The sequence below is a fragment of the Helianthus annuus genome, chromosome 12 (assembly GCF_002127325.2).
Source record: "Helianthus annuus cultivar XRQ/B chromosome 12, HanXRQr2.0-SUNRISE, whole genome shotgun sequence".
NCBI lineage: Eukaryota > Viridiplantae > Streptophyta > Magnoliopsida > Asterales > Asteraceae > Helianthus > Helianthus annuus.
In genome coordinates this window covers 99,411,305-99,428,579 of record NC_035444.2, presented here as the reverse complement: position 1 = coordinate 99,428,579, position 17,275 = coordinate 99,411,305, and positions in this window count along the sequence as shown.

Below are 17,275 nucleotides of genomic sequence, written 5' to 3'. Positions count from 1 at the left end.
TGTACACGTCCCAATCACGTTGTCAGATTAGTCAAAGTGCTTGTGGTCTTTGTGTTGGCACATGAAAGTTAAATGTTGATTATGATGATGTCATGTAGAGATTGGGGTTGCAGACTGAATGCTCCTCGACGAAACAGTGGGGTTTTGCCACAAAGAGATCCATGACGAACCTTGGGGGTTTCTTCGGAGGGCTTCTAGCCGAAGGGATTTGGGTTGGGAAGTAACATGATGAATCAATTAATATTGCATGTTGTAGTGTCAATTCACATTAAATGCTTGCAGTCAAACAAATGAAGTAAACTTTTATAAAAAGGTGAACCCATGTGTAACCTTAATAAACGAATGTCAAATGCTTTTGAAGGTCCAATCACATAATAGTGTTTAAAAGGGTTGCTGACCATTAGTCCTTCTATTCAATATTGTTTAAGTATGTGATCTTACTTCTTGATGTAAATGTGTAATCTTACATGACTTATTGTGTGCAAAACATATGATTTGAATGATTATTGAAGGTTATGAGTTATTGTTATTACATGCATGATCGTTGAATGAGGATTGAGCTGTTAATGTGAGTAGTGTGATATATGAACTGGTAATGAGAAGATATATACGGCCTGAATACTTGTTACAACTTGTGTGATAATATGCGTCATACTTGCTTATCACTTGTGGATTATATATGTACGTGACTTCTGTGTAAACGAAACTGACTGTCATTGGAACCATATTAGGATTTGGGGTATCCAACGATAAACAAGTAACTAATCTTACCGAGCAAACCAAGGTGAGTTCACACATTCCACAAGGCATGGGATTCCCAAGGGTTGGGAATGGGTAAAGGATTTAAACTAAAACCGCGTGATATCCTGGTTTGGAACACGTACACACCCTCTTAATTGAAGGGTGACAACATGTGATAAGGTTTAACTGGAAACTGCGTGATCTCCTGGTTTGGAACACGTACACACCCTCTTTACTGAAGGGTGACAACATGGATACTAGACCAAAAACTCTATCATTAAGTCCCTCATTTTTATATCGACTTAATCGCCGGGCCAACGGTGAGCGGGTCATTAGTTAGATAACGCTATTTAGGTTTGACAAGCCTCACACCGTGCCGCAGAGGACGGGCGTGAACTAATGGATCTGGGCACATCAATGATGATAGACATTGACATTAGGGCACCAACTTACTTCAGTCAGTGGTCGATATGGTAAACGGGTCTAGTGGTTCATATGGGGAAGCCTTCACTGATGATGGTTATGGTTTGGGAAATAAAGATACTGGTTATGGTTTGGGAAAAGAAGGAATTGGTTAATCATATTTTCAACTATGGGGTAACCCCCACAGCAAGTAAGCCAGCTAAAGATGAACTATGTTTTTGAAACAACTTAAAACGAACACCCAACTGTGAACTCGCTCAACTTTGTTGTTGACTCGTTGTTACATGCCTTGCAGGCCTATAGGTGCATATTGTTGGAACTTGCTGTCTGGGATGTTGGAGTGGTCATGGGTCGAGAAACATGGGAAATGTGAGACGAACTTAATGACACCACACACTTGGTTTATAAATTTCTTAATTATTGTATTATGCTTACGCTGAACATTAAGTAATGGTTTGTAATGCTTCTATCAATAATAAATGAAAATTTTATTTGGAATAACTATTATGAGTTCAACATGATTGGTGGCTTGGATCCTGGTACGTCACACTCCTTGCGGTGGTACTCCGCTTGTGGTATTTTGGGGGTGTGACAGATTGGTATCAGAGCCATTGGTTATAGTGAACTTGGTTTTAAAAAGGGGAAAAACTTTTTTGTAAAACCAAACTATAACCGAACAGTTCTGAAAACGTGAATACGACCATGACACTCAGCTCCAGATTGTAAGGTTCGTCTCTTATATACTCATGGTACTGCATAACCAGTGAACTCTTACATTTGATATTGCATGTGATTGCACTTTTAGCACAACAGTACGAATTCATGTATTACTTGCATGTGTTATGTAACTGATAGGGTGGTATTTCCCTAAACATTCATGACTTACGCTTCGTGATGCTTTTTGGTTGCTACTCGAGTTTGAGGAACCAGTTGACATGAATTAAGAGGAGCAGAGATGAGCATGCAAATCACAATATTATTGTGGGTGCACACATAATAATAATGTGGGGTGCATGCGAGTCCCAGTGAGCCTTAACAAGTGGAAAAGGGGTTCCGTTCCGTTATTTGATCGATGTGAAACATAGCAAACCTATAGGGGTCATAGCAGTGATTATCCCCTACTCGAACGTGAACTTTTCATTCCTCTCTGGATCCCTTCGAATCTCGATGCTATCGAGTATTACCTGAACACCCATCTGAACGCCTAGCAAACTAGATAGAATGTTAGGTGCTTGTAAGGACATCCCTGAGTTGGATGTCACAGCGTCGAATGTTGGTCGATACCCTTCTCACTCCTCTTCTTTGGTTGGAATTCAGTGTCACACCCCGACCGCGTATAACATGCAACCGCGGCGGAAAACGTCGGGGAGTGTTGTGAACAGAATTAAATTGTTTCATAACCATGGCATACAAGTTGTATTTTATTTATAAACAAAGGTGTTACATTGTCTTGGAAAGAGAGTACGGAAATCAAAACATAATTAAGCTAGTTCAAACTTCATTTTTAGGCTCTAAGGCACAGGTCCGCCCTAGAATCATGATCATCGTCCTATGGAATAGCTCCTGAAAACACATGTGAAAGTAGGTACGTCAGCATAAAAATGCCTGTGAGATACATAGTTTTTGTGAAAATGGGATTCATGACTTATGTTAAAGAAATGTTTAATAACAGTCAGTCATGAACCTTGTAATTTGTCTTGCTTTGTAAACCATTTGAAAAACGATAACATCAAAGGATATGTATAAATAAGTGCAAGGTTAAATGAATAACCAAGTAAAATGAGTTGAATAAGATAAGTTGTTTGTGAAAATAATGTCTTGTGAAGTATATGTTACTTATGTAAAATGTAATGTGTCTAAACTGAAATGACTTAGATAACGCCACGATATGTAATATTATACAAACATTTATATATAGGAAGTACCAGCGGCGTATCCACCATGTTTGTATCATATTACATACGCCCCGTTACTTGAATCATTTACCCAAACCAATCCACCATGTAAATTGTTCATGTGTAAACCAAATGTCAAGTGTTATTGTAATCCATGTCAAGTGTTTATGCTCAAGTGTAAACCACCAAATGTATATGTCAATGTCGACGTGTTTATGTTCAATGTAAATCATGTAATGTGTAATCCCAAAATGTATCATGTATGGTAAGCGAAATGTATCAACTTAAACCATATGCACAAAACAAGTCGTTGAAGTAAAACGTGGTTTAAATCAGCGTTATGTTCTGCGGGAAATGCATGCTCTATTGATATTAACATTTATGTGGTATTGTAAACTATGCATACATCCAAGCCTTGAGACTGCGGCGATAAACCCTTAAACAAATTAAAGGTTTATCTAAGTTATGTATATCGAATTCGGTCATTCCTTCCAGTCCTATCAAACCCAGGACTTCAGGAATGGGAGTTGTCAATTCCTATGGTACCACTACCTACTAACGAACGGCGTAGCTAATGTTAATGAATGTATTGTCCCATGTTAAACAAACCAAATGTCATAACAAAATGAAGGCATGTGCCCATATGCTGAGTAAACATATGCAGCAGAAATGTTCATGTAAATCAATGTGTCCATATGCTGAGTAAACATATGCAACAGAAATGTTCATGTAAATCAATGTGTCCATATGCTGAGTAAACATATGCAACAGAAATGTTTATGTAAATCAATGTGTCCATATGCTGAGTAAACATATGCAACAGAAATGTTCATGTAAATCAATGTGTCCATATGCTGAGTAAACATATGCAACAGAAGATGTAATGTAAATCAATGTACTAAGTACGCACACAATGGGCATACATAGCATAAAATGTAATGAAATCGTGTACTATAATTTACTAACAACATAGCAGGCATATGATGTGAAAACATGGAAAGCATGAATGTAACAGATAGGCACATGTGTTTCACCCCAAAACAGTTTGGAAAACAGTAAAAGATGGGGTTCTATGTACTCACCTGAGATTGCTTTGAGTTCCTTGTATAATAACCAGATAATGCTAAAGATCACGGAATATCAACGGCACCTAATAGGTAGCTTATGTTAATATACCGGACCAAATCGGAAGGATCGGACAGTACGCGGGTTCGAAAACCAAACGAGTATGGAGACTCGTGTAATATGGTTTAACAAAGCCTACATACTAAAATGAAACTTAACCTAAGTGCTTACGGTCCATCACGACCCGTTTAGGTAGCTTATGCCACCTTACGCGTCGTTCGCGTAGAACGCGTCTGGAACGCCTAACATCGTGACCACAAGGTATAACCTCGGAAAGTTATAGCTATGGTCACCTAATGTGGTTGGTCAGGTCCTAATGACCGACCAAATGGGTCGGGTTCGAAAGCATAAGCGATGGTTTAGATCGCTTACCTTACGACCCTATATAAGCACTAAACTAAAAGTGACGAGCTAAGCATGTTAGAACATGCTTAACTAAGTTTGAAAACAGGTTTGACATCAAAACAAACGGCTTTGATGCTCACGAGTAGTTTGGTTACAAAATATGCAAGAATGCACATTTTGGCCGAAACTACGACTCGTCACTGAGCCTAGATAACGGGGTAATCAGTAGGTATGGTCACTACGGACCATAACCATCGTGATCACGCTCACGTTATGAAGTTCCATGAACTTCGCATCGACCATAAGCTGGTCAATGCAGAAAGTCAACTAAACGTTGACTTTCGGACTCGAAAAGCGAATAAAAGAGCGAAAGAAGACTTACGGAGGGTCCCCGAGTGCAAATCAAGATCAAACAGCTCAGGTATGAAACAATGGTTTCAACTTAGAGCTTTAGGATCTGATTTTGTGATTTTTACACTAAAGGGGGGGGGGTATTTATAGGAAAAGTGGAACCGTTAGGATCGTTTTATCGAATATCGAGCCTTGATCACGTGCGTACATGTGTCCAGTGGATAAGTTCAGTGAACTTGACCCTTGGCTCTTTATTGGGTGAAAAGGCATTGCCCCTTGATCGAACGAAAGGCCAGATTCTGCATTAAATGCGAAATCTTTCTGTCAGACATCCCCACGCGGCCCGCCTCACATTTGGGCAAAACTCACGCGGGCCGCCTGGCCCTCTCTGATCTGCACCACTTGCAGAATTTACACTTTTGGTCCCTGTTGCGTGTTTAAGCTATTTCCAGCCCTTCTAAGACCTGTAAAGCCATCTTTAAGGCCCTAAAATGATGCCTAAACATTGTGGACATGAAACATGCCCAAAAATATGTCGGATGTCGGTTCGTTTGGCCGTACGATCGCGATGTTCGCTTAATTACGACGGAATGCGCATAAGCGTGAAAGACGATCCAAATGACGCGACGAATGGATTTTTCTCATGCCAAACACTAAGGCATAATATAAGGATGCTTACATAAATTTTTGGATGTCCGGATGTATTCAGAACGTAAGTTATGCGCGAAAGTGCAAACTTGTGCACTTTTTGACATTTTTAGTCCCTGAATGATCCAAAAGTTTGTTTTAGCATACCAAACCTCTCAAAGCCTATTTATAAGCTATGTAAAGGATATTTATGGTATGTTTAACTTATGGACATGTTCCGGAATGTTCGTTACAGTTCAAATTGGCATACTTTCGCAGTTTGTCAAGTTTAGTCCCTGTAAGTGAATTAACTTGTTTTTGCTATACCAAAGCCTTCAAAACTTATTTCTAAGTTATGTAAAGGTTATTTAAGGTACGTTGAGTATATGTTGATGTTCCGGAGTATTTGTCGCATTAAACTGAGTACGTTTACGCACTAGTTAACGTATAACTCTCCAGAAAGCGATGTAGAGTTTGAAATTGAACAAAAGTCAAAACACGAAAAATGTAAAACACAATGAAACAAACATTGGGATCAAATAACATTATTTTATTGATAATTGAACTGTTCACAATGATTACAGGCACAAATGTTACAGTCTCCCCTACTTGTGGAAATTTCGTCCCGAAATTTATTTAGAGGAAACTCGTGGAAAAAGATGCGGATATTTGGCCTTCATTTGATCCTCACGTTCCCAAGTAAACTCGGGTCCACGCTTAGATTCCCAACGAACCTTGACCAAAGGAATGCGTTTGCGTTTAAGCCACTTGACTTCACGTTCCATTATTTCTACCGGTTTCTCAACAAACTTCAGTGTTTCATCAACATGAATTTCGTCAAGCGGTATGTGGAGGTTTTCATCAGCTAAACACCTCTTGAGATTGGACACGTGAAAGGTTGGATGAACATTTCCAAGTTCAGGAGGTAACTCAAGTCTGTAGGCTACCTTGCCGATTCTTTCGACGATCTTGAATGGTCCAACGTATCTAGGTGCAAGTTTTCCTTTCTTTCCGAATCTGATCACACCTTTCCAAGGTGAGACCTTAAGTAATACACGATCACCGACTTGAAAATCCAAGGGCTTGCGTTTTAAGTCCGCGTAATTCTTCTGACGGCTTCTAGCTGCCTGAAGGTTATCACGAACTTTCTTTACCTTATCTGTTGTCTCTAAAATGAGGGCAGGTCCAGTAAGTTGAGCCTCACCGATCTCATTCCAGCAGACTGGTGAACGACATTTTCGACCATAGAGAGCCTCGAAAGGAGCCATGTTGATGCTGGAGTGATAACTGTTGTTGTAGGAGAATTCAATCAATGGAAGATGTGAATCCCAACTACCACCAAAGTCGATCACACAAGCTCTAAGCATATCCTCCAGTGTATGGATTGTTCTTTCAGATTGACCATCCGTTTGTGGATGATAAGCTGTGCTCAAATTGAGTTGAGACCCCATAGCAGATTGCATGGTTCTCCAAAAATGAGAAGTGAAACGAGCATCTCTGTCAGAAATGATGCTCAAAGGAACACCATGTCGAGCTACAATTTCATCTACGTAGATTTGAGCAAGTTTGTCAGCCGAATAATCCTCACGGATTGGCAAGAAATGCGCTGATTTAGTAAGACGATCAACGATTACCCAGATGGCATCGTGACCTTTCTTTGTGCGTGGGAGTTTAGTAATGAGATCCATAGTAATGTTTTCCCATTTCCAAACTGGGATCTCTGGTTGCTCCAATAATCTGGAAGGACGCTGATGTTCAGCCTTAACCTTAAGGCAAGTAAGGCATTTGGATACGTATAAGGCAATGTCTTTCTTCATACCAGGCCACCAATACTGAATACGAAGATCCTTATACATCTTATCTGAGCCAGGATGAATGGAATAACGAGACTTATGGGCTTCATCCATAAGCAAGGTACGAAGATCATCTTGGCTTGGGACCCACAAACGGTCCATGAAATAGTACGATCCATTGTCTTTCAGTTCAAGAGCAGGTGTTATGTGATAAGGGAATTCCTTATCCATTAATCCTTGTGAAACACAAGCTTGTTGAGCCTGAGAAATACGTGCTTGGATGTCGGTTTGAATAACAGATTGGACACGAACACAATGAAGCTTAGTACGTTCCTTGCGACTCAATGCATCGGCTACGACATTCGCCTTACCAGGATGGTAGCGAATCTCGCAGTCGTAGTCGTTTAGGAGTTCAACCCAACGTCTTTGCCTCATGTTGAGTTCTTTCTGGTTGAAGATGTGTTGAAGACTTTTGTGGTCTGTGAAAACCACACATTTTGTACCATACAAGTAGTGTCTCCAGATTTTAAGAGCGAAGACAACTGCACCCAACTCAAGATCATGAGTGGTGTAGTTTTTCTCATGTATCTTCAATTGCCTTGATGCGTATGCTATGACTTTGTTTCTTTGCATCAGGACGCAGCCAAGTCCTAATTTAGATGCGTCGCAATAAACGACAAAACCATCGTTGCCCTCAGGCAATGTTAGGACAGGCGCGTCGCAAAGCTTTTGTTTCAAAGTCTGAAACGCTTCCTCTTGTTTGACTCCCCAATCAAATGGCTTGTTCTTCTGAGTTAGAGCAGTTAGAGGAACTGCAATCTTCGAGAAATTTTCTATGAAGCGGCGGTAATAACCCGCTAGACCAAGAAAAGAACGAACTTCAGTAGGGGTAGTAGGTGTATCCCAATCCTTAATCGCGCTGATCTTGGAGGGATCTACATGAATACCTTGTTCGTTGACAATATGTCCTAAGAATTGAACCTCTTTAAGCCAGAATTCACACTTGGAGAATTTGGCGAAAAGTTGTTCTTTCTTTAGGAGTTCCAATGTAAGACGAAGATGTTGCTCATGATCAGCTCGCGTCTTAGAATATATCAAAATGTCATCAATGAAAACAATGATGAACTTATCTAAATAAGGCTTGCAGACCCTATTCATTAAGTCCATGAAAACAGCAGGAGCATTAGTCAAACCGAATGGCATGACTGTGAACTCATAATGTCCATAACGAGTACGGAACGCTGTCTTGGGAATGTCTTCTTCATGCACACGAAGCTGATGATATCCAGATCGTAGATCAATCTTTGAAAAATAAGAAGCACCTTGTAATTGATCAAAGAGATCATCAATGCGAGGTAGGGGATATCGATTTTTGATGGTAAGCTTGTTAAGCTCACGATAATCGATACACATCCTAAAAGATCCATCCTTCTTTTTTACAAAGAGAATGGGAGCACCCCAAGGTGAAAAGCTAGGACGGATAAAACCTTTGTCGGAGAGTTCCTGCAGCTGTTTAGACAACTCTTGCATCTCGGACGGTGCAAGACGATATGGAGCTCTGGCAACGGGATTTGCACCAGGTACGAGATCAATACGGAACTCGACTTGGCGTGCTGGAGGTAGACCAGGTAAGTCTTCGGGGAATACTTCGGAATAATCCCGAACGACAGGAATATCTGAAATGGACTTACCCTTGCCTTTATCTGCTGTAACATGTGCTAAGAAAGCTACATAGTGCTTTCGCAGATACTTCCGTGCTTTAAAACAGGACATGAGCTTGAGACCACCGGCAGGCTTCTCACCACGAACTTGTAGGATCTCGCCTGTCGACAGCGGTATACGAACAATCTTCTCAGAACATACTATCTCTGCGCGATGCTTAGATAACCAATCCATTCCCACAATAACATCGAAGCTTCCAAGTTGCATTGGCGTGAGGTCAATAGGAAAAATATGGTCGTTAAGGTTCAACTGGCAGTTGCGTAGAACAGAATTAAGAACAATGGGTTCACCACTGGCAACCTCTACTGTCAAAGGTTTACCTAGTTTCGTTCTAGACACGCGAAGCATTGTCTCAAAAGACAATGACACAAAGCTCTTGTCGGCACCCGAATCACAAAGAACAGATGCTGGCTGATTATTAATAAAGAACGTACCGTTCACCACCTCGTTGTCTGCTTGTGCTTCTTGTGCATTCATGTTAAAGACTCGACCTCGAGCCGGTGCCGGATTCTGGTTTGCATTCTGGTTCTGGTTGACTAGTCTTGGACACCGATTTCTGTAGTGGGTTAGATCCCCACAATTATAACATGCACCTGGTGGGTAGTTTGGTCGTGCAACCTGACCCTGTTGTTGAGCAACCTGTTGAGCAGGGTTCTGGACTGCGTGATTCTGAGCAAACCGACAAACATCGGCAAGATGACCCGACTTCCCACAGTTAGTACAGAAACGACACTGATATTGTGGTTGGTGGTGACTGTTGCATCGATTGCACAAAGGTGCATTTCCTGAATAGGGTTTCTTGGCTGGAGGCTGTGCGGCTTGGTTGGGAGCTGCCTGGTTAGCTTGGGCAGTCACAGCAAAATTTTGGGAAGCCTTACGCTTCCTTGACCCCCTTGAGGAACCAGAGTCCTTTCCCTTCTTGTTCTGACCTTTCTTACTGTCCTCCTTGTCTGCCGACTGCTTCTTGCCCTTGTCACCCTTCCTGTGTAGTTTATTCTTTCGGATCTGCGACTCAGTCAACGTCGCCGATAACTCGATTGCCTGACGGAGTGTGGTAGGGTTGCTACCAGTAAGGATATCTTGTACTGAGTCAGGTAGGCCGTCGATGTATCTTTCGATGGCCTTATCGAGTGGGGTAACCATGGTTGGGCAAAGAAGACTCAGCTCCTCAAACCTATCTGTATAAGCCCTGTGCTCGCCACTATCTTGCTTCAACACATCAAATTCTTTCTCCAACGCTCGTTGCTCATGACGAGGACAAAACTCCCTCATCATAAGAGCTCTCAGTTCAGCCCATGTTTGAGCTAGAGCAACTTCTGCACCTTGATCTCTCATAACCCCATTCCACCATGTAAGAGCCCTCTTCTGAAACACGCTCAAAGAAAACTCGACTTTGCGATTATCCGGACACTGCACATGGCGAAAAGTGTTCTCGATGCTCTCGAACCACTGAAGAAGCCCAGTTGCTCCTTCAGAACCACTGAACTTGAGTGGCTTAGCCGAGCTAAAATCCTTGTATTTGCATGTACCATTGTTGTTGTTGGCCTGGTTCCATTGAGCAAAGAGATTCGGAAATTGAGCAGCCATCTGCTGCGCAATAATCTCCGCCAGCTCGGCAGTAGCTATCTGGTTGTCGCGTCGAGGAGGCATTCTAGAAGAGAAAAACATGAAATGAAACGAGTGAGATGATTGGATGAAGAGAATGAGATGAAGCAAAAGCAATCAAAAGCAAAGATGGCGGTTATGCATCGCAAAGCAAATAAGCGACGTGAAATGTCTAGTCAAAGTAAATGGGTCAGGATTAGTGTATCGCGAAGACATGCTCGCCTATAAGTGAACACTCACCCCAAGAGTTCCCAGGTAAGAGTGACTGGTCCGATTATGTGGATTTGTACGAACACTCTAGCCTTAGACAGAAAACTCAGGGTACAGGCATTCACTCTTCCAGTTCGCACGTGTTCACACTATTAACCCAAAACTTTGACGGGATTTTTGAAATCCAAAGAGGTTCAAAACCATATAACAGAGGGTTCAAAACCTTATAATAGAGGGTTCAAAACCTAGTAATCAATCATCCTAGAACAGATGATTAATTTTCAAAGCGGATTCGGAACCGAAGTTCCCGTTGTGGTTATCACCTAAGGATAGGTGATGTGCATGTTTTAAACTCTAAACACAAGATAACTTGTGTTAGGGTCCTAACGTTATAGTCTAGGTCAAAGCATTACTAATAACCTAGTTCCCTATAACCATTGGCTCTGATACCAACTCTTCTGTCACACCCCAACCGCGTATAACATGCAACCGCGGCGGAAAACGTCGGGGAGTGTTGTGAACAGAATTAAATTGTTTCATAACCATGGCATACAAGTTGTATTTTATTTATAAACAAAGGTGTTACATTGTCTTGGAAAGAGAGTACGGAAATCAAAACATAATTAAGCTAGTTCAAACTTCATTTTTAGGCTCTAAGGCACAGGTCCGCCCTAGAATCATGATCATCGTCCTATGGAATAGCTCCTGAAAACACATGTGAAAGTAGGTACGTCAGCATAAAAATGCCTGTGAGATACATAGTTTTTGTGAAAATGGTATTCATGACTTATGTTAAAGAAATGTTTAATAACAGTCAGTCATGAACCTTGTAATTTGTCTTGCTTTGTAAACCATTTGAAAAACGATAACATCAAAGGATATGTATAAATAAGTGCAAGGTTAAATGAATAACCAAGTAAAATGAGTTGAATAAGATAAGTTGTTTGTGAAAATAATGTCTTGTGAAGTATATGTTACTTATGTAAAATGTAATGTGTCTAAACTGAAATGACTTAGATAACGCCACGATATGTAATATTATACAAACATTTATATATAGGAAGTACCAGCGGCGTATCCACCATGTTTGTATCATATTACATACGCCCCGTTACTTGAATCATTTACCCAAACCAATCCACCATGTAAATTGTTCATGTGTAAACCAAATGTCAAGTGTTATTGTAATCCATGTCAAGTGTTTATGCTCAAGTGTAAACCACCAAATGTATATGTCAATGTCGACGTGTTTATGTTCAATGTAAATCATGTAATGTGTAATCCCAAAATGTATCATGTATGGTAAGCGAAATGTATCAACTTAAACCATATGCACAAAACAAGTCGTTGAAGTAAAACGTGGTTTAAATCAGCGTTATGTTCTGCGGGAAATGCATGCTCTATTGATATTAACATTTATGTGGTATTGTAAACTATGCATACATCCAAGCCTTGAGACTGCGGCGATAAACCCTTAAACAAATTAAAGGTTTATCTAAGTTATGTATATCGAATTCGGTCATTCCTTCCAGTCCTATCAAACCCAGGACTTCAGGAATGGGAGTTGTCAATTCCTATGGTACCACTACCTACTAACAAACGGCGTAGCTAATGTTAATGAATGTATTGTCCCATGTTAAACAAACCAAATGTCGTAACAAAATGAAGGCATGTGCCCATATGCTGAGTAAACATATGCAGCAGAAATGTTCATGTAAATCAATGTGTCCATATGCTGAGTAAACATATGCAACAGAAATGTTCATGTAAATCAATGTGTCCATATGCTGAGTAAACATATGCAACAGAAATGTTTATGTAAATCAATGTGTCCATATGCTGAGTAAACATATGCAACAGAAATGTTCATGTAAATCAATGTGTCCATATGCTGAGTAAACATATGCAACAGAAGATGTAATGTAAATCAATGTACTAAGTACGCACACAATGGGCATACATAGCATAAAATGTAATGGAATCGTGTACTATAATGTACTAACAACATAGCAGGCATATGATGTGAAAACATGGAAAGCATGAATGTAACAGATAGGCACATGTGTTTCACCCCAAAACAGTTTGGAAAACAGTAAAAGATGGGGTTCTATGTACTCACCTGAGATTGCTTTGAGTTCCTTGTATAATAACCAGATAATGCTAAAGATCACGGAATATCAAGGGCACCTAATAGGTAGCTTATGTTAATATACCGGACCAAATCGGAAGGATCGGACAGTACGCGGGTTCGAAAACCAAACGAGTATGGAGACTCGTGTAATATGGTTTAACAAAGCCTACATACTAAAATGAAACTTAACCTAAGTGCTTACGGTCCATCACGACCCGTTTAGGTAGCTTATGCCACCTTACGCGTCGTTCGCGTAGAACGCGTCTGGAACGCCTAACATCGTGACCACAAGGTATAACCTCGGAAAGTTATAGCTATGGTCACCTAATGTGGTTGGTCAGGTCCTAATGACCGACCAAATGGGTCGGGTTAGAAAGCATAAGCGATGGTTTAGATCGCTTACCTTACGACCCTATATAAGCACTAAACTAAAAGTGACGAGCTAAGCATGTTAGAACATGCTTAACTAAGTTTGAAAACAGGTTTGACATCAAAACAAACGGCTTTGATGCTCACGAGTAGTTTGGTTACAAAATATGCAAGAATGCACATTTTGGCCGAAACTACGACTCGTCACTGAGCCTAGATAACGGGGTAATCAGTAGGTATGGTCACTACGGACCATAACCATCGTGATCACGCTCACGTTATGAAGTTCCATGAACTTCGCATCGACCATAAGCTGGTCAATGCAGAAAGTCAACTAAACGTTGACTTTCGGACTCGAAAAGCGAATAAAAGAGCGAAAGAAGACTTACGGAGGGTCCCCGAGTGCAAATCAAGATCAAACAGCTCAGGTATGAAACAATGGTTTCAACTTAGAGCTTTAGGATCTGATTTTGTGATTTTTACACTAAAGGGGGGGGGGTATTTATAGGAAAAGTGGAACCGTTAGGATCGTTTTATCGAATATCGAGCCTTGATCACGTGCGTACATGTGTCCAGTGGATAAGTTCAGTGAACTTGACCCTTGGCTCTTTATTGGGTGAAAAGGCATTGCCCCTTGATCGAACGAAAGGCCAGATTCTGCATTAAATGCGAAATCTTTCTGTCAGACATCCCCACGCGGCCCGCCTCACATTTGGGCAAAACTCACGCGGGCCGCCTGGCCCTCTCTGATCTGCACCACTTGCAGAATTTACACTTTTGGTCCCTGTTGCGTGTTTAAGCTATTTCCAGCCCTTCTAAGACCTGTAAAGCCATCTTTAAGGCCCTAAAATGATGCCTAAACATTGTGGACATGAAACATGCCCAAAAATATGTCGGATGTCGGTTCGTTTGGCCGTACGATCGCGATGTTCGCTTAATTACGACGGAATGCGCATAAGCGTGAAAGACGATCCAAATGACGCGACGAATGGATTTTTCTCATGCCAAACACTAAGGCATAATATAAGGATGCTTACATAAATTTTTGGATGTCCGGATGTATTCAGAACGTAAGTTATGCGCGAAAGTGCAAACTTGTGCACTTTTTGACATTTTTAGTCCCTGAATGATCCAAAAGTTTGTTTTAGCATACCAAACCTCTCAAAGCCTATTTATAAGCTATGTAAAGGATATTTATGGTATGTTTAACTTATGGACATGTTCCGGAATGTTCGTTACAGTTCAAATTGGCATACTTTCGCAGTTTGTCAAGTTTAGTCCCTGTAAGTGAATTAACTTGTTTTTGCTATACCAAAGCCTTCAAAACTTATTTCTAAGTTATGTAAAGGTTATTTAAGGTACGTTGAGTATATGTTGATGTTCCGGAGTATTTGTCGCATTAAACTGAGTACGTTTACGCACTAGTTAACGTATAACTCTCCAGAAAGCGATGTAGAGTTTGAAATTGAACAAAAGTCAAAACACGAAAAATGTAAAACACAATGAAACAAACATTGGGATCAAATAACATTATTTTATTGATAATTGAACTGTTCACAATGATTACAGGCACAAATGTTACATTCAGTATATTGGCGCCTTAGATCCCTAAGTGCGATCACTTCTGTAACACTCTAGCAACATACCTTGTATTACCCCAGTCGACTTGCAAGAACAATGGACAAGAGGATAAGCCTAGTATCTCACTGACCTCAGTATTAGAACGGCCCTGGTTACCAGCAACGAACACCAGCAAATTGACTTCAATCGAATCCTTAACCCTAGCCAGCGACTCATGGGAGTCAACTCCTACGAATCAATCAGGACATAAGCGATGACAAATGACTATAGAGTGGAATGTGTAACTTCCCACGCAGTGAGTAGTGCCTTAGTACGTGACACGGAACGTGAAAGATGTACCCTGTTGGTGAAAAGCCACAGGGCCCCGTTACAAGCAGCGACATTAAGGGCAACAATCACGGCGACATTGAGGCGCTCGTAATCGTAGCCTACAGTATGAGAACGAAGGCGCCTACGACATGGATTGGTCGTTGTTAAATCAAGACGACACACAACTAAGGGAACGACGACAGTACTGGAAATTCTCATAACGAAAACAACAAACACTGGGAACGATGCTCGTGTAAGGGCATTTAGGAATGGCGTGGGCGACACCATGATAATAGCAGCATGGTAGCTAGTATGGGTAGCAAATCGCTTCGTCTCTGTTCTGCTTAACCCTGACGCTCTTGAAGCCAAACCTGTTGTGTAAATTGACTGAGGGCAAGACAATCGAAACCTCATAGGTTTGTTGGGATGCAAACTCGACCTTGTGGGATAAGTATTCAACATTGTCCTTCCTTCTACTACCCCTGATGGTTACAATGCAGTAATTAGTGTGGATTGGTTATTCAAAAATCGCGCAGACATCCCTTGTGCGGAGAAAATTTTGTGTGGAGAATCGTTATTTGTTCTAAAGCAACAGAGTGGTGCAAAGGTTAGCACCATTTCAACTATGAAGGCCCAGAAGTGTCTACGGAGGGATCACCTCGCTATGTTAGCAACCGTTACTGATGTTGAGCCTAAGGAAAAGAGGATCGAGGATCCACCAATTGTTCGTGATTCCTCTCAGTGTGCTACCCGAGGAGCTTTCAGACTTACTTCCACCACTGTTAGACAGAATCTCAGTTGATCTCACGACAGGGGCAGCCCTGATTACTTGTGCTACATACCGTCTTGCACCAGGAGGGTTGCAGGGACTATCTATAGGAACTGTTGGACAGGAGTTTTATTGGACATAGTTTTGTTCGCTTTGGGGAGCCCCGGCTATATTCGGGAAGATAAAGCCTTTCGCATGTGTACTGATTATCCAGAACCCAGCAAGGTGACAATCAAGAACTGTTTGCCTCGACCATGTATTGACGGAAGACCAAGAGGAGAATGTTCCTGAAACGGCATATCGAACGCAATACGGCCAATGTGACTTTGTACACCATGACCATTAAGTTAATCAACACACCAGCAACATTATGGACCACATGAATCAACCGTATTTATGGATGACACTCTGGATCATTTCCAAGAGGAAGGAACATCATGGGCAGCACTTGTATCTTATTTTAGAACTCCTGAGGGAGGAGCCACTCCCCGCGAATTCTTGTTAAAGGTAACTTCTGGATTCGAGAGATACCTTTTTGGTCATATGATCAACGAAGTGGGAATACACGTGGATCTCGCTAAAGATTCATTTCGTTAGGTATTGTTCGGCACCAAAGATCCCTTCGAGAATGTAGCAATTTCTTGGTCGTACTAGACTCTATCGTAGATTCACCACAGGATTTTCGAAGATCGCGCAGCTTAAATCTCTTTAGCACAATAGGGTTCTATTTTCGGGAAAGACAAAACAGGAGAACGTCTTTTCAGCTTTCGAATCCCAACTCTGCAATGTTTACACGTCGACGCAACACAAGAGAGTGATGATTTACGTAATAGAATTACCAGAGGAACTGCACGGCGCAACCGGTGGTGGAAACCGTGGTCTTTGGATTTACTTGGAGGCATTTATTGGACGGTACCAAATGCGTTACCTAGACTGATCACAAGGGCCTCCCGTGAATCGGTGTTCGAAAGTGCTAAAGCATGCAATGACATCGCTAGATGGAACTACTGAATGAGTACGACTGTGAACCCTAAACATACACGAACTCTGCAGCCTGCTATCGACTCTAACATACCTGATCAGACTCGCTCTTTTCAAACTGGAGAACAGTAGGAAGAAGACGTTCAAGTCGTACCCATGCGGGGCATGTAGAAGCAACCTCGAGCAGGGCGGATGATATTCACTACCTCAGGAACGAGTGTGGACCACATTATACGGCAATTGTAGGGAACTCGTGTTGAGCAAAGTGTACCAGCTTTGATATTCCGGTCCTCTGGGT